This window comes from Tribolium castaneum, chromosome 1 (assembly GCF_031307605.1).
Source record: "Tribolium castaneum strain GA2 chromosome 1, icTriCast1.1, whole genome shotgun sequence".
In the NCBI taxonomy this organism is placed as follows: Eukaryota; Metazoa; Arthropoda; class Insecta; order Coleoptera; family Tenebrionidae; genus Tribolium; species Tribolium castaneum.
This window is the reverse complement of record NC_087394.1, coordinates 30,056,371-30,079,386: the sequence shown is the minus strand read 5'-3', so window position 1 is coordinate 30,079,386 and position 23,016 is coordinate 30,056,371. Positions and strand designations below refer to the sequence as shown.

General features: G+C 34.4%; 1 protein-coding gene across 12 annotated transcripts in view; it reads right to left on the bottom strand.

The window, feature by feature from the left end:
* Positions 1–23,016, bottom strand: part of LOC664188 (irregular chiasm C-roughest protein) — a 268,755-nt gene that overhangs the window by 69,946 nt on the left and 175,793 nt on the right. For 5 of the 12 annotated variants that reach the window (XM_064359342.1, XM_008192781.3, XM_008192779.3 and 2 more), the window contains one exon: positions 11,336–11,366. The exons of 2 other annotated variants lie outside the window; for them this stretch is intronic. The gene's annotated coding sequence lies outside the window, so the exon portion shown is untranslated. Of the gene's footprint in view, positions 1–7,623; positions 8,064–11,335; positions 11,367–23,016 lie in introns of those variants that run through there. 5 more of the 12 variants (XM_970201.5, XM_008192778.3, XM_015978033.2 and 2 more) reach the window with 3 other exon arrangements.

The following is a 23,016-nucleotide window of genomic DNA, read 5'->3' as shown; positions in this document are numbered from 1 at the left end:
AGAAAGTCAGATAAACCAGCTTTGTCCTTGGTCAACCCATTTTTAATAGACAGTGAGCTGTTTTCGAATACGCCGACCTTAGTTTTGTACTTTCATTTTGTGCGCCTAACAATAAACAATTTATGCATTGGGAAGAAAATGATACCTGCGAGTGTTGCTAATGAAAAATGGTGCAACAAATAGGAAATGTGTAGAATTGTCAGTGAAATGAAATATGCAAATTAGAGAGGACGACATAAACCCCGGTGGGTTGCGATAATCAAACAAACGAGAGCAACTTGAAATGCCAAAAAATACGATGAATAATTGAAACACACGCCGTAATGAAGAATCGATAAGCCGATGTAAACGGCTTCGAAATTCGGTGAATATTCATTTCATAGAGTCGTGAGATACCTCCGTTATTGGCTGACGCTTGTGTTGCAGCAGCAGTGCAAAAAGCTTGATAAAGATTCCTTCGAAAATTCCATCATCCTGATTGTTCCGCATTTATTAAATACTCTCGATGGCAATAAATTTTCCGTTAGAAAAAGGCCTCGGCTTCTGACAATCACCGGCCTTTGTGTTTGTTCTGTTCTAGCACATTAATCCATCATTAAGACACAACAGGCCAAGTATACAAACACAATAAATTCTTCATATACTAATTACTTGTGGTCATTAGATACGAATTCGATTGAATTACTACACAGAACGGTGTTATTATCCTTCCTCGATCGATTTCACGAAACCTCAACGTTATTTTCATTATTGTAATACCACTTCAAACGCTAAAAAGCCAATCCAGGTATTACCGTTGTTTTTCAACTTTTTACAATACTGCAACTAGCGAATCATTGCACTTCAAACAACATCGGCACTTGAAGCTGAATGGGACTTCTCTTTCGGTTGTAACGTATTTGTTTTTTGGATAAACATTCCTAGCTCAGTGGTATTGTTTTTGAGAGGTGATATTGTTGTCCTGTCACGTTATTCTCTATACCACAATGAGTTGACAAATGCGAAATGGAAGCACTAACTCGGTAATCCAAGCACAAATAAAAATGTTTCAGTTTACAAAAAGCCAGAAAAAGGTCGAATCTACTTAATAAGAAATTCACGAATCAGTTAAAAAGTGGGCTTTTAAAAAGCTCTCTAATGTTCTTTTTAAATATTTATACAGGAAGCGTGACAATTACGCAAACTTTGATATTTAAAACCCCTCCTGACTCTCCTTAATGCATCCTCGAAGAAACACCAATTTGTTTCAATTACTCCAAAAAGCAGACTTTTGTGCTAAATGTGTGTTTAAAATCAGCAGTCTGGCGTATGATACGGTCATGACTCATTTTTAACAGAAAGTGCAACTCGAAAAAACTCAAATGGGCTTTTTCAGGATAACGAAAGTGCATAAACTGGAATTACAAGATCGGTAATACGTTTTGCAAAAATTTAATGTACTCTCGTTAAAACGGTAGACTAGCTTCAAATTTCAAAATTGTAAGTTCCAAGTTACGGCAATTAAAAAAATACGGTATGCTGTTCTAAAACAAAGAACGCTTTATTGCACCATTTGGTAGGTACTACCTACTTGAAACGTGGCCATTACAGTTATTATCTTTGTTACTTTCAACCAGTTTATATCGCTTGATAACCTGTACGAAGTCATGTCTCGTTCTAATAACGGTATTTATCCCAATTTTTTCAGCGAGAGCTTGAACCGTAAATCGTTATTTAGCAAGTGGTCATATTTAATATTTCAGTGTCCGAAAGGTGTGCTGAGCTGTGAAGAATAATAATTTAGAGTCACGCAACCCTAATTTTTCGCTTTAAATTTTTAACTAGCCGTGGCTAAAAATTTTCACAGTAAACGAATGATTTTATTGAATAGATAAATTAATTTCAAGTACCAACAAAACCCACTTTATCATCGCAATAAATACGCGCAATATGATCCATTAAACGCGACAAAACTAATTATTACTTAATCAAAAATTTTATGAAGCCTCGAGGCTTCGCCGGTTTTTATTACATTCAACTTTCGTATCATTGACGAAATAAAATATACATGCAGAATAAATTGTGATTCTTTGGTTCTCGTTTCTTTTGACGGTTTTCATCGAACCACTTGAATAAATCACACAACGTGTAATCGTATCTCATTTTTAAAATGAATAAGTAAAGTTTGTATTGATCACTGCTTTCCACCAAATATAATACAACTCTGGCGCTATCCCGATATTGACCGGAAAAGTTCACCGGAGTGGCCTGTCGCAAAGATTTAAACAGCTATCGATCCGGACTAATTTTTTCGGAGGGTGTGTGCAATTGGCCCATTGACAGGCCTGCAATTACGACGTGAAATATCTCGGGATTTCCGGTTTATAAGTACAAATTAAGCACGTTTCGTTATGAGTTACGGCCTGGAGGTGTTGCTTATTAGTCATCGGAGGGCAAAACCTGCATTTGATATACATATACATTCAACTTTGGTCCCTCAAGACGACCGAAGGGTTCGAGGGAATGGAACTCTCAATTACGATAAATGGGCCGCATAGCTGCAAACGTCAAGCTTGAGCTTCAAAGAAGGGATATTTTAACAACGCCAGGAGCCTTAAATTATTTATTCTGTTTATGCTGCACATTATCTATATTTCAGACGCAATTTTAAATTAAGTCACTTTTCATTTTGCATAATATTCCGTCTTTTTACGATCACGTCCGTGCGTCTTTGTTAGCAGCTACAAGAGCGACTCGAGTTGGCGTTCTGCTCATGGAATAAAAGCTTTACAATCGTGCCTTCGGCACATAAACATTTGTCTTTTAAATCGGTCTTATCACAGTTGAAAGACGTTGTTTGTTGCATTATGAATGCAACAAAACGGCCTTCCTGTTTGTTTATTGGCGTGAAAGTTAGTAACAGGGACACGTCATACGCCATATTAAACATCTCCGGGTAATAATACAAGAGATAAAACCTACACAAGTGAGGCGGTAATTCCTGTAACATAATCAGAACCGCCATCAAATGTAAATTAACCGCGAATTAACTAACTATAGGAGTACATCAGGTAAGGCCAAATTATCGAGTAACGTCAGCATTAGCGTATAAAATTTCGCATATATTCACTGAAACTTTGTATCAATGGCAAGAGAAGAACAATTAACTTTGAAAGTACCCCCAGGCATCGATTTAAGCGCCCTCTGTACTCGCCAAGTCTGCAAAGCAGCAATGAGAGCTGAATTTCCACCCCGTTCAACAAACTAAAAATCAAACACCGAGAAATATCCCGAAATCGATATTTCACGAATTTGAAACAGTTTAATAGCGAGATAAGCAACTAAAGGAAAAATTATTCAACTCCGAAGCAATTTACTCTAATTAGGCTTATCAAGATTCGGGCTTAATGGTGCCGTGAGATTTAATAAGCCATTTACCAAGAAAATGGTCAATTCGAAAAATTAATTGTAGTAATATGGAGTAAATATTGGCACAAAAACCAAGATCACTGCCTTATTTATTTCTGATGAGTTTGTTGATAATAAAAGCTGTTATTTAAAGTTTTACAGTTATTTTACGTTCGATGCTGATAATAAAAATAATAAGAATAAAGCAAAAAGTGTGTTTGTTGAATTATGCTTGAGTAAGTAGTATTTCCGAACCCAAAATAGTCGAGCCTGGACTTACGTGTCAATGCCGATACAATTACAAATAGTAGCACACGTCGCAAACACGTATAAAATTTATGACATTTTCAAAACTCCAATAAAGCTTTCCGAGCTTTATTGTACTTACGTTCGACCGAGCAAATAACAGCAAATTAATCAATTGTTCTCTATGCAACAGGCGAGATTGAGCCGGTGTATAACTGGTCACGTATCCAAATTTCAGCAAGGGGCTGCTTCTTTCAGGCGTCCACCAAGTTCGTTATAAGCACATTACTTGGGAACATCAGCCGGGTTCAATTCGATTATCGGGTGCAGCCTCCTGGCGTTCCTGCAAATCCACTTGCGACGCACGAAATTTCCGCGACAAATCTTGATTTTACGGCGCGACTGACTATCCACTAAATTATTTCCTGCTAATGTGTTAAGTATGATAAGCAAATCGCGGATTTTCTCTCGGTTAAATATTCGAATGGGGAAAGTTGTAAATCAGAGCCTGGGTTAAAACTTTATATTATATACACACCGAGGAAAAATTTATCGGCCGTCGGACTTGAATCTTAATAAGGCAATTAATGGACTGAAAAATTCACGTTTCATGCATGCATCTAAAAAGGACTAATGAATTTCGAAATTCCGACCCGGTACACCAATTAAACCGAAATTCTTGACTCGCGCCAGATTAATATCGACACTCTTAAAAGTTACGAACGAACATGATAAAACAGCCATTTTTCATTCTATTTGTCTAGGCGTTATCTGCGATAATTTAATCCCATTTTCAAACCGTTATAGGTAAAATGAAAGTCAGACAGGCTCAGTTAATTAAGATATGGGAGATTCAATATAAAAAGAAAATGATGTACAGTGCGGTAAAAAACTAAAAGATGAAAATTCATGAAAAAGCACAAAAATTATCAAATACTTCACCAATTTTTTGTACCAATAATAACAAGAGCGTTATTGGAAAAATCCCTTTCTTCATAAAATTCTTTAATAATACGCCAGAAGCGAGTCTACGAGTAAAAAGTCTGATAATACAAAAATATAATTTATTTAGGTTGTTGGATAGATTCGTGGTTTTATTCGAATCGGTCTATAAACAGAAGTAACAGCTTACTTAATAATTTGATTTGTTCGAAGCTATTAAGCTTTTTCTTTATTTTGAATAAAGCTTTTTGTTAGAAATCAGGATAAAAAACCTTTTAAAAGGACATTGGATGAATAAAAGTGTTTCTGTTAACAAGTACATTTGAAAAGAATAAATAGGTAATTAATTATTTATTATTTTATTATCTTAATACAGACTCTACTCTTGCAAACAAACGCAGTTTTCTACGACTTCTGTATTTAAATGCCAGCCGCAATTTTTAGATTGTAGAATTCTGTAAAAAACTCTGTAACACCTCTCTAAATTTAAATGCACTGCAAACACTATATGTAAGAAAACAGCTGCTTAAAACATGAAAGAAACGAAAAAAGAAACGAATGCCCAATGACTAAAAGGCTATTTGAAAAAAAAATGTAATATACCTTGTACATTAACAATTTAAAGTATTTTCAAACGAAAAACTGTTTCTACATTTTTAGAGAAAAGCTCTCTTCAAATGTTAATCCTTAGTCCTTATACAGGCTGAATTATTTATTTCTGAAAATTCTTTAAATGCAACCAAAAATATTAATTACACGTACCACTTAAAGTTGCCTTGGATTTTAAATAATAATTAATTAAAATGGTTTTTCATCGTTGAAATAATCGTTCCTAATAAAATTTTTAAAAAATTGACAGGACAAAGTTTTACCTGGTAATAGAAGAATGTAGAAATAAGGTAGAAAATTGTTATTCTTAAGAAACAATACAATCTGGGATACAATTTTAGAAATAACTAAGAACAGAAAATATCTCCTTAATGCCGTGAACTATAATAATTTTTAGATTAATAAAAAATACCATCCACAATTATTTATTCCGTAAATAATTTCTATTACTGTTATAAATGTATACAGATATTCATTTCCAAATGATTTGTTACAGATACCATAACAAATCATTGTTGCAACACATTACGAGATGCCAACTTTAATTCTTAAAAATAGAATTGAAAGATTAATATTTGTAGAAAACGCACAAATAATAAAAATAAACTAATGCGTTCTGAAAATCAAAGTTGTTTACTTATTGAAATTCTTTCCCAATTTTAATACATTGAGAAATTGTAAACCAATTCCGTCTTTCAACTTTGGAGTTCATGAATCGCTAAATTATAGATAAAACGAAATTTTGAAAATTCTCTGTGTAGTGCATTAAAAATACTAAACTGCGTTTGGTTCGATAATAGTTTAATCAATATTATGGTCATGTCATACAAGCAGGTGGGTGGGAAAATCTTGAATATTTTAGCGTTCTCAAAGGGGAAAATATGTCCGCTTTATCTCCACATCACTAATCATCAGATAAGAAAATAATTCATTCGCTACCAAGAAACCAACCGGGCGCTTCATCAGTTGTATCGTACATTTTTAAAATGATTCGGTGATTAATTTCAGAATTTATTCATGGTTTTCCGTGGTGGAGCAAATTGTAATCATTAAAACTGTGGTTTGTTTAGACCACTATCGTGCCGAAATTTCATTTGATTCATTTCCACGCCGGCTTTGAGCCCGGCAATGAAAAAAATCTAGCCAAATAAAGCATCACGAACTCGTTAGGGCCATTTGTCAGTGTCGGCGTTAAATTTTGAAGTACTTTGAAAAGTGGAGTCCGTAACTAGTAAAACAATGACGATTCTCAGAAACATTAACTGTGACTAATTTTTAAACATGTTGGGCTCGTTTCGCTCATAATTACATTACTCGCGACAAAGTTTTGTCTTTTATCAAATTTTCCTTAACGGACTTTAAACATTACGCAAAACTGGAACGAACACTTTGTTGCGGTGACCCTACGAGAATTGGGTTAATCTGTGGAAAAATGGTTATTGTACGTCAAATTGTTCCGTTAGTTCAACGAGCTTTGTCTTGTAGTTTTCATTACGCGGGTTAATAATTCCAAGTAGGTGAGTCCTGTACGTGATCGTATTTTAAAAAAAGCGATAAAAATGCGCTATTCGAGAACATAATTTGCCTGAAATGTTTTTATTGATCATATAACTTGCTATGCTAAAACATTCAAAAAGTTTAGATATCATAAAGTTGGGGGAGAATGGGTAGAGCCATTAAATGAAATATAGATATGCGCATAAATAAAAAGAGCCATCCGAACTTTGTTTTTATATTTTGTATATTTTGTTATCTCGCGGGAACATTACATCATAATTTTCACAGCTATTAAGATAATCCGGATATATTAAGCTAAAATAATTTTGCATTCGAGACCCTAAAGCCGCATTATTAGCCCCGTCAACAGCCACACTTCTCCTGCTAACAAAAAGTTATGTTTTAATTAAAAAGGAACAAAGTAAATCAGAAAAGAATAATATTTTTTCGATTTTATGATTCGGGTCAGGTGCTTACGAATTCCCAGCCCCAAAGTTTGTTCAAAAAATAAACGATAAGTAAAAATGAATTTTGAGCAGGATTTAATACCAACGGCTGTTTGTTCAAATATTAAGAGAAAAATTTTATTTATATATAACTTCAAGACTTAAATAAACACGAATTAAGCTGTCTTTACATTCTCGCAAAATTCGAATCGCATTTTTATAATGTAGGTGCGTGTTGGCCGTGTACAGATTGTATCGAGCTTGCAGCTAATAGTACGTGAAAAGCTCCTGAAGAAAAAGCAGAGCTTTAAAATTTTACCGCCTGAAAACAACTCGGTCTGATTGCACACAGCTTCCGCAAGGAACTTGCGACTGATTGCTCAAAACAATCACAAACTAGGCTAAAGCACGAATTTTTCAGTCACGAAACACTTTCAGCGTCAATAAATCCAAATGTCAGCGTGTAATGATTTTCATTTAGTCACTCGATACTCACATAATTTTTGCTAAAAAATCCAGAAAGGCAACACAAATTGACACGAAAAGGCACAACGACAGATTCACAACGATATCACAGAGTAATTGACACACAAAAACAGAAACTTCACTGAAAGCTGAAAAAGCTTCACTGGTGTTTATTGTGCTGAAGAAAGTGGAAATCCTCGCCGATTTGCATGAAAAGTCCGGGAAACCCGTAGAATTAATTCGAAAGCACGACACGTAATTTTTTTCAGCGGGGCGCTGAAAAATCGCGTGTGAAAAAGCTCACAGCAGTGACGCTCACTCCGCAGCAGTTCGGCAGGAACTGGACGGGCTTCGTTGTGAACTTGTCGAGAGTCAGCAGCGAACTGACGACTGGTTCCCTACCAGTCCTCCGGTAGAGAGAGACAGATCGAGTCTAATCAATCATCGTAGAAAGAGAAGACTGAAGCGGTGTTCGTAATTATACGGGAATCAGAAACAACCTTCTTGTAGACTTGGATCAAGTAGCGCGCTACACTGTTAGTGAGATTGTTGAGACTTGACAAAGGGCGAAACCTGGTTTAATTAGTATAATTAGTTTGACCCCATCTCTTGACTCTTCCCTTTTTTACCCTGGACCTTATCGGAAGCTCCATACACCTGTGAGGGATTGGTTAGTTTCCTGAAAGCGTGCCACCTGCGACAACTCCTGAAAATTCTTATGAATTTTTTAATCAGGACGGAGACACAAATTTCGCCACAACCTTCAATAGGCGCACAAACAAGGAGCCAAATTAGTAAACTAACCAAGACGTTAGCGACTTTCAGATTTTAATAAATGATAAAGCTCAAATTCACTGCCCAAACTGAAAATTCATAATTGTTTGTTTCGTTCCATAAACGTGACTTTTACTCATCATTAAAAACTCATTATTCAAATTCTGTAATTATATTTCAAACATCATTCCCTTCGAAAAAAGTAAATAGTGACGGCAGCATCATAAACGTCGTCCACAAAAAATTATGATTTTTAGGATCGTTCCAGTGGTGAATATATTAATTTTTTTCTTCAGCTGGATCGAACTTTTCGGAGCAAGTTCAAGCAATTTTCCAACTTACTAACCGGAGGTATGTCACACTGCAAGGCTCCTTAGCCAAGACTATGGCTCTGAAAGCGGATGGATAAATTACGTTTTTGTGAATAACTTTTATCCGAAGATGGGCCCTGCTTTCGCTTATCTATCGTTTATTTACGAAAGAGCTGCGCTATCATTTCGTTTACTGGGTTTATCGCAGAAATCAGCCAAGTTAATGGCGAAAGGTTACTAAAAAAGGGGGCAGATTAAATGGTAATTCCGAAGTAAGCAAAAATGAGAAACTATTGAACACACAATAATTAGCATGCAGGAATGTTTTTTTTGCATATAAACCAAGCGAGACCATAACAACACCCATAAAAAAATTGCTACAATTTGAATAATAAGTGAGACATATGCAATGTCATTTCATTTGTTGCATTTGTATTTTAATTAAAAGCCTCACTGTCAACAAAGAATTTTAATTTTCCAGCAACTATTTCGATTCACTTTCTTTCCACATAAATGAAATAAAAAACATTTAAATGGCTAATTTTTCATACATGTAATTATTACTGCTGAGATAAAAGATTTTTCAGTAATAGAAATGGTTGGTTTCCTGAAGACTAAAAAAAAGTCAAATAACATTTTTTCCCTAATTAAGCACAATTAAGAGTAGAATTACGATTATTCAAAATTTATTAATTAACTAAATGTATTTATCATTGAATTTCCAAATTTGTTCTTGTTAAATTATTACAGGAGACTAATTTCTGATCCTCGATAACTTGGTTTCAGCGATTCTCAAGCGTTATCAGAAAGTTGGATCAAAACAATTTTGAGCATTTTGAAGCTTGACATTATTACGAATAACATTCGGGACAACACTAATAGGAATTTTTTGCCTAAAGTTATACTGTTAATAAGTATAATTTAATTTCGACGACGATAAAGAGAGATTAGTATAAATCATTTGTGGTAACAAGGAGCCTGAGGGTGCCAGCATTAATTATTATTTTAAATTTGAGAGAGGATTTATTAACAAATTATTTTTTTATTACAAAAACGCGACATTAGTCAAAACTAGAACTCGTTATTGAAGTAGAGGCGATTCAGAAAAATTTAATTTCGATACCGATCAAATTTAGCCGCCATAAATAACTATCCAGTGCTAAAGCAAACATCGGAATTAATTCCACTTTTTAATAATGAAAGCACTTTTATTACGAATAATAATTTGTAGACAGTTCGTTTAAAAAGAATCCAGTTTTCCGATCTTATCGTCTTTAAAAATTATAAAACAACTTTACGTTTATTTGTAATTAATTATAAACGTCATAAAATGTTTATCGTCGTTGCCATCTTCGGATTGAGTTAGAAATGACAAAAAGAAGCGATCGACACAAAGTGCTGAATTCAATCCAAAATTCGAAGATAGAACTGGCACATTTCCCAGATTCTAACGACCCTGCAGTGCAATTGTTGAAAATGAAAACTGATAATAATGTGTAATCCACATCAGATTGCCTCCATGGGGAAAATTTAAATGCAGAAAACCCGATTAAACCCTCGTGATGTAACTCCATATTACTATTTTTAGGTGCTGGTAATGTAAATGTGTAAAATTATCACCATCTAGTCACAAAAATCGGATTTATGTAATTCACTAATTCTGGCATTCACGCACAAAACATCACGCTCGTCGTAAATTTTAAAATATCAGAAATGACCATTTAAACACGAAAACACTGATTTGAATTCATAAAACAGTTTGGAAGTGCGAGGAAAAAAACTCGTTGCATTATTTTATTACGTTTGGTGAATCCACACCTGGATTAAGCTTTGATCTTCAAAAACAATCGCTTCCAGTTCACTGCACCAAGAGACATACGTTATGTTATATGAACTAGAGATTTTATCTGTAATTGGCAAAGTTGGTAAAATATGCCATAAATAAATTAGATTGTCTACTCGCTCAGTCTCAGAGTGGAGTTGCACTAATTAACCACTTTATCGTGTAGCAGCGACGTTTCGACACCGTCTCGGGCGTCTTCAAGGCTCATTTCTAATTTAAAAATTTCAAGCCACCACATCCACTCGACGAAACTGCTAAGCCTTCTTGTTTCCTCATTCTCATAACGTACCGCAGAAGTAAGACAAAAAATGAATAAATAATTAATTCGACCACACATGGGAAGCACTTGTGCATCTCCATATCTCGTGTTCTTTATTAGACAAGCCGCACTAAATGAATGAATAATGAAAAGTGGCCGTACCTGCCCTTAAATAAGAATTAATTTATGCACATAATATTCTAGTTCGTTCGCAGGTACTAGAAAAGGATTTGGCGCCTCGCTTGAGATATGCAAGAAATATCAACCTCTGAGACTTTAATAGCCGTTATTTATAGCATTGGACAGGTTCAGGTTTATAGTTCTTGTTCTGGAACAAGTAAAATTCGAATTGTTTTAGAGAAACGTTAGAAAGCCTGTGGTAATTAAGAGCGGAAAAATGTGTACTGGTTAATTTGAAACGTTGTGTGTGCAATATATTTTTTTAAATGGCGTCATGGTGGGATCGTTTAGAAAGAAAACAGTTTTGTTCGAACGCCCCTTTCTGGGGCTAACCGTATTATTATGTCGTTAAAATTTGCATGGAAATTTTACTTACCTTCCGCTTATGAAACTGTTCGAGACCGCATCTGTAATGAACAAAACGAAGCCATTAACCACAGTTTAGTTAAAAATCTACGCAAAAAATGACAGAAACCACAACAGAAACATTATTATTCTGATGCTTGATTTAATGTTTCTTATTTTTACGGTTTTTGCTAAATGTTTATTTCTCTATTTCTTGCTTAAAACAGGACGAACAGCAAGGTCTACGAGTAGGTTGCTTCATTATTATTCATTTTTCAAAATTATTCACTGGTGAATCTTCCAGTGACAAAACAGCTCAGAGATCAGTTTCACAAAAACTAGGCGAATATTAAGTATTTTATAAAAATACTGAGTGATCGAGATACAGTCTTTATTTTTTTTAATGAAATTTGCCCTGTCAAATGCTTTTTACTTTTGTCCCAAAAATAGTTGTAGTCCTTAATTTCAAAATTAACTTTTTTCTTCCCTTTAGAAACAGAAGAAAAACGAAAAACGGAAAGACGATGGTAAAAAAAGCAACAATTGCAATGAAAAAAATACTAATAAAAGAACAACAGAGACAAAAATATTTTTTATTCATTTTGCGTCTAATCGTTTTCCAAATAAACAGTGGGTACAGTGTCTGAGTGCCTTCTATGGTCGTGTGGCTTGCATTTTTTGTGTGTTTTTTATGTTAATTTAATTTGTCAGTTATTAATTCTAGATTCAATAAAATTTAAAAAACTGCAAACATTCTTTCTTATTTACCTTTTGATTTGTATGTTACAATCATTCCGACATCATGTTACAACTAACCCTAGAGGTAGGGTCAGTTGTAACAAAAGCTGCTTCTGTAAATTTGTGTTGTGCGTTTGATTTTAGTTTAGTTCTGAGGAAAACAGTGATATTAGGTAAATTAAATTAATATTTATGTAAATAAAAAAAAGATATTATCATAAATGGGCTAATTGTTACTTTTGTCTCTAGTCTCCCCTAATGTATTAACATGAATTTATCATGTGCTTGATGAGATACTTAGTACAATAATAATATCAGTGTATAATGGCTAATATTATGAATGTATGTCGCTATTTCACTGAAAAAAGAAGAAAAAAGAATTCAAAAAATCTTTATGCTGATCATGAAACAAAAAAAAATTGCTGGTCATTTCTTAATCAGTGGTATGTCCAAAGAGAAAAAAATCGCTCTTCTCTTGATTCAATCAGTGTACTCATAATCTCATTGGGATTTGCTTCGAGCATCCTTACAAAACCATCTTTTATTTCAGTGAAGCAAATAGCTTGAACATTTTACAAAACATCGAAAACCAAAAAAATTTACAACATAATATTTCAGCATTTTCAAAACAGCTTTTGTCCAGTTTGGGCAATATCGAGTGTATTGACTATCTTATGTAGGATAATATATCCTTACCTCAGTTTTTTAGAAAGAACCTCTAGAAGTGAACGAAAATATTAATCAAATAAGTTTTAGCTAGTATATTCTGTACACTATGGAACTAATTCGATATCAAAGTTTATATCAAAGACTTTTTTTGGTTCATTAGTGACAAGAGTACTTTGTAAGAAATTTTGATTTATTTTAAACTGAAAAAACTTTCCAACTTGCGCTCTACAACACTAATGAATACGAATACTTCAGAATATATGGACAAAAATGAAAACATCGAAGTTGCAGTTTTATCGTTTATTAACTTTCTTTGAACACATTCATAATTTTGACAGTGCAATAAATTTCGGTGATCAAAACAGGCCAAAGTGATGTTTATATTAGCCCGTCTGCATTTTCAGGTGCATTCCCGAGATAAAAGTTGAAATTCGTCGTGAAATTTTATTCCCTGAGAACGTTTTAATTTTGTATTCTCTGTTATAAGCGTGATATATTCGCTGTCTTGTTCATAAAGAAAAGTCGCTAAGCATCCCTGCGCATCGTAGATCTAGTCATCACGATCGTTATCATCAAAGGTGGCTAATCAATTTTCAAAACACAAACATCCTCGCCGAGGATAATTAATTTTTGTCAGTGGAATCGAGGTGTGAAAGATAGTCTCTAAAACCATACTATATCCAGGAAAGCCGCTTAATTAAAATTTCCAAACGTTAGATTTTGACACCAACAAATTACTCCCTGTCACAAATGAATCGCCGGCCATCAGTAAGTTATCCGACCCCGTATTCCAAATCAACAAAGTGAAGAGCAGTGCGGAAACCTTGAGGAATAATTTACGTATCCGCGGTTTAGCAGTGTAGCATTAAAAATCGAAGCAGGCGATAAAAAACAATGAATCTGGACCAATGGCGATGAGGAGCCGAGACAGGTGGCAGCCGCTTGCTAGATTCCTGTTCGGTGTTTATAATCACTGTACTGGACCAGACAGGTTATACTGAACTCACCGTTCCATTATACAGGTGTATTCATTCAAGTTGGACCAACTGTGTTGCCCAACTTGGTAAAAATAGAGCTTTTATAACGTCATGCTAATGACAGGGTGGCCAGCCTTACGTTGATGATAGTCAACCCGAAACTATTAAGAGTCGACAATAGCGGAACGAAACCGGCAACAGGGTGAAAAAATCAAAGTTAAACAAACCCAGCAAGTCAGTGGCGATGACGATGGGAATTAAAAACGACACAAAAACGAACAACTGACGACCATTTCACCAAACTGGTCGAACAAAACTCGCTCAGACTCAAAATGGAGCACTCTTGACTCGGTTAGGAGGCTACACTTCGAAAAACATCAATCTTATTTATTATTTACTTATAACATTTGTTAGAAGGCAGCACCATTGTGTAAAACACGATAGTGATCGAGTTATTGCCATAATTGTTCGCCTTCATTGGGCTAACACAGAATTTAGTTGGTTATTTAATTTGAAACAGCCTGTATACAAATCAAAATATTTTTAAAAAGTGGCCTATTGTAAGACCTTTCGTTTAAAAAAAATAAATAAATCGATAGCTTGCATAGAAAAAAAGTTATGGAGCTTGCACACAACTTTGAGGCACCCTGTATACTATCTTTAAGAAAAATATATAATTACACCCTTGGATTCTATCTCATCTCGAGGGGTAATAAATGTTTTTTCGTGCTCCAAAATGTTAATACATTGTTATTTACAAAGTGAAATTGACGAATTAGTGCCAAATTTCTTATAAAAGTAGCTTAATGTAAAGCTAAACAACTTGAATGTGAATATAATATTCCACAAGAACTTAAGAGCTGTCTAATTAAACAAATTATTTTTAGGTCTTATTTAGTTTTCAATTTTGTATTTATTCTCTAAAAAAAGTTTATGAACCCCACTGCCACTTAAGCATGTTACGCCACTGTCTTCTAAACATCGCGTGCTCTCTTATTTTTATATAATACCGCTCTAGTGGACGTTGAGTCTAACATTTTGCGTTTTTCATTTATTTTATGAAAGAATTGCAAAATGCGTTAACTGTTTTCCAAAAACTTGCTTGTGGTGGCCATCTTCCCAGCAAATTAAAAGAACGCGAACAATAATTGTTGCAAAAACTCCAAAAAGTCGCTTAATTATAGAGAAAGCATTTTTGGTCGAATGTTCCCAAAGTTGCCACAGTGTGCGCCAGTTATTTTACACTTTTATGGACAAACTTGTTAATGGTAATGAGAATTGAAGGTTTTATTCGAAAGCAACTTTTTCAAAATAAAATTATATAGTTTTTTAACGTCCGTGTTGCAACTGTGGGGTAGACATAATTATTATACTTCGGGATCAGATTTTTTATGATGATGCTACCTCGGTTTAGAGCAGGTAGCGGCGTTCTGCCGCCATAATAAAATATTGAAATAATATTTAAAAAGCGAACAAGACACACAAAATCACTTCATTTAGTGAGATGAATATTAAATTATATCAGGAATCTTCATTTACAGTCACTGGAACGGCGCAGTTGGAGTAGAGGCCTCCCGCAGCAAGACATGGATTTGTCTCAACGTTAGCTCTTTTAATTTCTTATTTTTATTAGTTTTTTTATTTGGATTAAGAAATTTCAAATCTTATCGTCTTAAATTAGTACTAGTTCATTAACCATTAACTTAATTAACATCTTCAGAGATATAATTCTCCAATTTTTGCTCAAACTTTATTACGTGCATCAATAATTAGCTACTGACGTTTGTAGGGAGCATCATGGATAAATAATAATTTCTATTAAACATATGTACGACCAAAGCTGTAAATATTTTCACGGCAATATCCATTAGACTTAAATTACACCTTTCGAAGTAAAACCAGTAGCCAACATGCTAAACAGCATCAGTGTAAAATAGTAAATCTGAAAATGTTATTCGTGAATTAAATATCGTTTAATCCAACATATTTCTTTAAAACATTCGATTTCTGAAATCAAAAAATCTTGCAGTCCGTTGACTTAATTAAGAAATAAATTCCTTCCATGCTAAAAACCAAGTAATTCCTGACTAGTTTTTACAAATCTCGCATGTCAGAATAATTTATGCACGCACACGTAAAAAATTCATATTTCTGTAAATGCGTAGATGTAATGAGAGTACACCGACTGCAGAAAATTGGCAGTTCTTCAGTGCCTTGCAAACACCCAGAGGGTGTTTCGGACAGTGACACCTCCTGGCACCCAACAGTCAAAAACAAAAGGATCAAGAAGAAATAAATTCAATTCAGGGAACTATTTATGTCACCAGTAACACGAATCCATTGTGAAAATTAAAATGCTATAATTTTATTAAAAAAGATAATGACTTCGAGACCTGGTTGTTTTATGCCGAATTTGGAGTTTTTATGTCCAAAAAATTTGTAACGGTGTCAAAAGCGCCAAATCATATTTCATTACCTTTTTTAATGTAATGTTCAGCTGAATACAGTGCGTTAATTACAAAGCACCTATCCATGAATAAATCCCGATCAGCGGTCAATAATTCTAAAATTACAAAGTGTGTCACAAAATTTGTTTCAATTACCACCATTTTGCGCCCAATTTTGAAATCGTTGTGCCGATGCAGATTCATATTTCTTTTGTTCGTGCAGACGCGGGTAAAAATAAATTCTTCACGGAAATAATAAATTTCACATTTAATTTAATAAATTTCCTGTGAAACTGCAGCGACGATCTAGAGTTGCATAGCGTTAAAGTTTTATATTTATCGAATTACTGAATACATTAAAATTCTTATTTGCCCCTTGATAGATTAAAACATCTCTCTTGCATACTTAAACCGCTCCATATCTCATTTTCCATGTTACGGCGATAATAATTGGAGAAATTGTCGATTGCCGGTGGGAAAGCTAAGGATGATGTCTCGATAATCTCGGTTTAATTCAAATGAATGGACCTTTAGAATGTTTAAACAACATTTTTATCAGCAAAACGGACGATTAATGGACGCTGATACCAATCTCGGTTAAAAGTGGACAAATTTTTATAGTTTTTTCAGGCGGGAAATGTCCGTGGACTCGTATATTATTCATTTCATTAAATATTTGAGGCGCAGCGCTAGACTAGCTTATGCAAAATTCACCTCGATTACACGTAGAAAAATTTTGTTCCTGACTTGTGGGGCAGTCAGACTCTTATTAGTTTGCATGTAAGAGAGAGCCACAAATGCTGCTGTTCCAGTGGTGTATGAAAAATGAAATGAGGTTTTGTGTTCTTGGTTTTAGGAGATTAAACGATTTCTAAGCCATCACATTGTGATCACTGGCAGAATATTCGCCAGCAACAGTCTAATTCAGGTGAGTCATGAGTAAGGCTTGATGACTGAACTATGAAGTATTAACCACATGTGAGTTGCGTGTTTGGCTGAACAACCCTCAACGACGTACAAGTTTTTCCATTAACTAACACACTCAGCATAAACAATTTTATTACAAACGTTTCCTTTAATAATTCAGTGTAAGTAAGCGGGTGCAATCGACCCCATTCCAATTTTTATTACTCACCAGAACTTGTAGATTTTCTCGTATGACGTGACAAAAAGAAGTAAATGAATCAGCTTGGACGAAGTTAATGTAATGCGAGTCAAGTTAATCAAATGAATGCTTCACCCTTACCAGATTACCCTGTTTGTGGCCTTAGCCAAACCCACTGAAATCCTGTACGCCATGAAACCTTAGCAAACTGAAGAAAAAGCAAAAAAGAACGCGACCTGAAATATTTACGGTGACTTGGCAAGTGGAAAAAATTAAACATTAAAATTAGGAATCGGAAGTGTGTAATTAGCAGCATCTAATGGTGGTTTTATTGTAAGTAATTTTGTAGCCTGAAACGTCTAATTACTTTAATTATACTCGATGGACAATTACACGGTAAAGTATCCAGAAAATTACTCATTTTGAAGCATACAGCTCGCAATGAATTTTAAGACCTGATGGAAATTCTAATCAACGTTATGACAAGGTGACGGCTTGTTGCATTGTTAAGCCTAGCTTAATAATTTCTTCATTTAGTGTAATCAGAAGGCGATTAAGTTTTTGTGGGTCCAAGCTCAAACTAATTTTAAATTAGGATCTAGTCTACATCCTTTAATTAAAATTTTCGTTTCACAAAAAACCGCATTTAATTCAATTATAACCATTCAAGGTGGTCTACTCAGGAAATTCGAGCACATCAAGTTAAACACAATAATCCGAGATTAATTAAAACGACTTAAACAAGTCCACAACAACTCCCCAAATAAATCAAACAAATTGTAATTTTAATCCCAGAAGTATTTCTCTGTTGTTGTGCAGAAACCAATCAATAATGGTTCATTAGTAGGCGCATTAGTTCAAATGTACACAAAGGCAGCTCTGAGCATATTTTAGCTCTTTAATTAATTGACTTATTTGTATGCATCGATAAATCTTTCAATTTTTCTGGTGTGACTTGGTAAGCAATGTAGTAATTCGTAATAATTAAAAAAAGCCCATGTATTATAGCAACGTCCGATCTCATATACTCAATTAATTACACCTAATCGGTAGTTCACTTGACTGAACCGTCCGCATGAATTTTGATTAAGAAAATTCTAGAGGATTATCGTCGATGAAACTGTTAACTAAATACTCTCAGTTCGAAAATTTATGCAAATTTATGTAAATGTATGAGTTATTTTCGATACGTGGTTACAACAAAAATCTCTAAATAAATAATGGAATGTGGGCAGTCGGCGATTATTAAATTAATGGACTAAAAAATTGCCTAAATGGGTCTTATTTATGTCTTGCACTCGGCTGTAGTCACAGTCGATCTTTTATTTAATTAAATCTTAATTAATCCTAAATCAACGATGATCTCGAGTTCTTAGAAAGCTTTAAAATCCTTTTATCTAAATAACAAGGAATCACCGGAAGACTAAAATTGCTTCCATTATTACACGCCAGAAAAAAATGTTAATGGCGTCTTTAATACTGTATACGAACATTACACGCAAAAAAGACAACTTTATTAAAATGCATTAACAATTTGATGCAGTTTTAAACAGAACTTTTGTTCACGCAATTTCCTTCAGTATCGTCGTATTATCCCTATTACCATAAATCGGTCTTTATAGTCATATTTAATGCGAAAACACATTTTGTGCCTCGATTGGCATTTTTAAAATATCGCGTTATAAAAAAGACACAATTTACCAAGGTTATTTTACCTTTGATATATTATCCCAAGAGTTACTAAATCAAATCCGATTTGCATTCCACCACTTCGAACAATCAACAAAAATTGCAAAATTATCGAAATTGCACGTTAAAAATGCCAGACACATGTAGATTTTTAGTGGCTTTTGCAAGAATTCGGCTCTTACTAACAATTATAGCGGAATTTCGCAGCGTTAAGAGTCAATTAAAATTCCTCAGTTAACTTTTTAACCAAATTCTTTGGACAGAATGTATAACGTGCCCCAATATTGCATTATACAGAAAAATTATTTACGATTTGTTACTGACCACAAATTGCGTTCTGTTATTTAAGTTCTTTTAAATTAGAGGTTTTCTGAGAGAGGACTTCCCACCATCAAAAATTTACTTTCAACGTGTCATCTTATGGTGCTTTCAGTCTTTGCACCTGCCACCACTCAGGTAAAGCTCAAGGCCGCCATCTACATAAAAATCAAGAAACTGATTATATTCACTGATCATTATGAAATTGATTCACAAACTTGGTTTTTTCCTATTTAAACTGTCTGGCTTTGTGATGCTAAAGAACGTGGGTAATTACAAAGATATGTGTATATTTTTACATATCTCCAACTTATCAGTTGTAACAAGTGAACGGTAGTCGAGTTGTCACAGTGCATGAGTATGTTGGGTATTTTTGAAGAATTCAGTTGAGAATTTTTAAATTGGTTTCTTAATAGCGGATTTATATTTTAGAAGAGAAAAATTCAATTTTCAATAATTGGTTGTGAAAATCGTTTTTTATGATGTAAGTTCGGATGAATTTTCGTAACGTGTACTGAGAGCAATAAAGCAGATTTAAGAGAGGGATTAATTTTTGATTGCGAACTTTGTGTGTTTAGCAACACTTCCACTGTTCATTCTGTTTTTATTAATAAAAGTTCGTCGGCTTGTGTATGAAACGTAGTTAATCTGTTTGCGTTTGAACAAATCTCGCAAAGTGCTTAATTCCGAAATCAAGCATAATGCAGCCGCGATCAAGCCAAGAACTTTCCATGACACATAAACAGCAGTTTGCACCTGCCTCAGATCTCCAATAATTTACCAGCAAAGATAGCTGTCAAAAGGAGATTTGCTTCAGGCAGAAATAATCCTTATTGCCTACGAAATACGACGGCCACAATGCACCTGCCTGCATCCGTATTAAATCTGGCCATTGAGCAACTTTAAGACTTAAGACCGCCATCATAAGGGTTATCTCAGCCGCCAGTCGGTCCAATTTGAGTGAGATTTGACATACATTGTAAAGCTGATAAACAAAGACAGAGATTGCCCGTTTCCTGTAAGAGCCATTCCTTTCTGTAAGATGTTAAATGCCATTCCTCCAAAGGGGTTCCTTTAATGTAACTTCGGAAAAAAGCCGGATTTGATTTACCTGACTACGCGAACCACCTGTTCTTCGAGATTTCGTAAGTTTAAAACACATGTTGTGGGCTTTGGAGCCACAGAAAACTTGATGATGAAAATCGAATTACAGGCCTTCACAAATTTGCCTTTTTTGATTTATCATGCGCTTTGTGAACGTCGTCGACCCTAAGTTGTAATTAATAGGGTATTCTCATGCTCGCGACTACCCTCTGCGTGCGTCAGTCAACGGGGTGACTAAATTGATAAAAATGCTTTCATTACTCACAATTACTCATTACTATTTTTCATCAAAAACTTAAAAAAAAAAAATTTTAGAACTCTCAAAAACACTAGTAAATTTCCCGGAAAATACGGGTATCCAAAAGTTAGGATATGAAGCGACGTACAAATAAAACGTTCCCGTCCTAGATAGTTCCATTAATGTCGCCAGAGAGCGCAGTTGTTCATTACCGTCTAGTTTTCAGAGCAATAAATTTATAAAAATAGTTGTAATTAAATAACGATTAGCACAAGGCGAATAAAAAAATACAGGCAGATAGAGCATTAAATTCTCAATAGTAAAACATAAACATAATGCAAAAATTTTATCCTAAACTATATTTAAAAAAATTTCGAACTTTTACCATTTTGCACTCTACCTCATATTTTTCAAAATGCTGCGAATACGGTTACCGATGCAAGAAAAATGTTAGAAACAAAATTGTAGAGAATTAAATCTTCTACAAAAAGTCCGCGAAACAATATCTCTGTCTTTAACCATTTAGGCCCCAAAGCCGTTCAAAGGCGCTTCAAGGAACGGATTTGCTTCATTTTTCCGGTAGTCAAGTATTGGAAAGTTAATTTATAGCTAAGTCCTTGAAGATAGAAATATGCTATCGCGGACTTTTTTTATAGTAAATTTAATTCTCTACAACTTTGTCCTTACACTTTTTCTTATATCTTCAACCGTATTTCCAGCGTTCGCAAAAATATGAGATGGAACGCAAATTGATGTCTATGCGCCAATTCTTTGCGCACCGTCGCATATTTATCAAAACGCTGGGAGTACGGTTAAAAATAAGCGTAAGGAGAAGAGTTGTAAAGAACTAAATTTCCTATAAAAAAATCTACGACACCATATTTCCATCTTTTACTGTTTAGGTATAAATTAACTTTCCGTTACTTGACCACCAATAAAATAAAACGGCTACGTTGCTTTAGCGTCTTTGAACGTTTTTAGGACCTAAACCATTTATGATAGAGAAATGGTCTCCGGACTTTTTTAAAAGAAATTTAATTGTCTACAAATTTCTTTCTAACATTTTTCTTTAACTGTATTGACAGAGTTTTGAAAAATATGGGACGAAACACAAATTTAAAATTTTAACTTTTTCTCATTTTTTTTATGAAAAAATTCTGAAACGAGAAGCACCAAACTTGGAACGAAATTAAATGGAATGTTTGCCTTCTGAACAGGATGCCATAAAAAATATTTCTAGGCGATAGTGTTGGCAGCAATAAAATCCTAATTACATTCACCAAAGCAGAAAATCACAGATGACCCCGGCGATAAAAACGTGTTAGAACGTTACCTTTAAAACTCTTATTTGCCTAACTCGGCTTACTGCCCGTGTAAATAAACCGCCACAGTAAACAAAAATAATCGAGTTTAATCTGAATTTAATAACTGGTTCAGGGTCCACCTTTCAATTTCAAACGAGTCAAGAAATTCGAGAGTGCAACCTAATCAGGGCCGGATCTTTGTTCTCCTACGACACTAAATAAAAACATAAAAATTTAATTAATCTAAATTAGTTTACGCAATTTTGCCGGACCTGAACAAATAGTAAAAATCCAACTGATTTAATTATCTGATCCTGATAGTTTCCTTTTTTCATAATTTGATTAGATTAGCGGTTTAATTAAATTTGCTGTTTCTATACCAGTGGCGGCGCCTTGTCTTTATTTATTTTGCAAAATGGATTAATTAGTGTTATTACGCGAGATGAGTCTCAAGAATCACCCATGAATATTTCGAAAAATTGATTCCTGCAACTAACTGGTGAGGAGCTTAAATAATGTCCCATTTATCAACCAGTTGTCCTCAAGTTAACTGTAATTTCAATTAGCGGCATAGTGTTTAAATGACAATTATTATCTCAGACCGCAAACACAGTTGGAAAAAGTGGAAGACGCCAGTGTGAGAAAGAAGCGAGTTGTTGGACTCGGAGCATTGGCAGTTTGACAACAAGTCAAGAGTTTGAGCTGTAGATAATTATGAAAAAGCAAGTAAATGTTTTCGCATACGTAAATATGTTTGCATGTTGATTAACAGCCCAGTGCTAGAGGTATCATAATGAACGAGCGATACAACGCCTGGTTGGCTCAACAAAACTGATGGATGTACTCATTGTTGACGGATTTTATTTGGTTTATGAATGGACGTAATACGCCATGGCGGTGTTTTACGCTCGAGTCGCCACTTTGTCACTTTTTCGAAAGATGCGAAAAAATACTGAAAACGTATCCGAGAAAACAGCCACACAAATTTTCTATCTATCGATGTTCAAATAAAAATAAGAGGAAATAATCCTTCTTTATGTCTCCCGTGTAGAAAATTTGGAGAAAGCTTTCACACTGTTTGGCAATTATGTGACATAAATCACAATCTGATAGCAAATCAAGT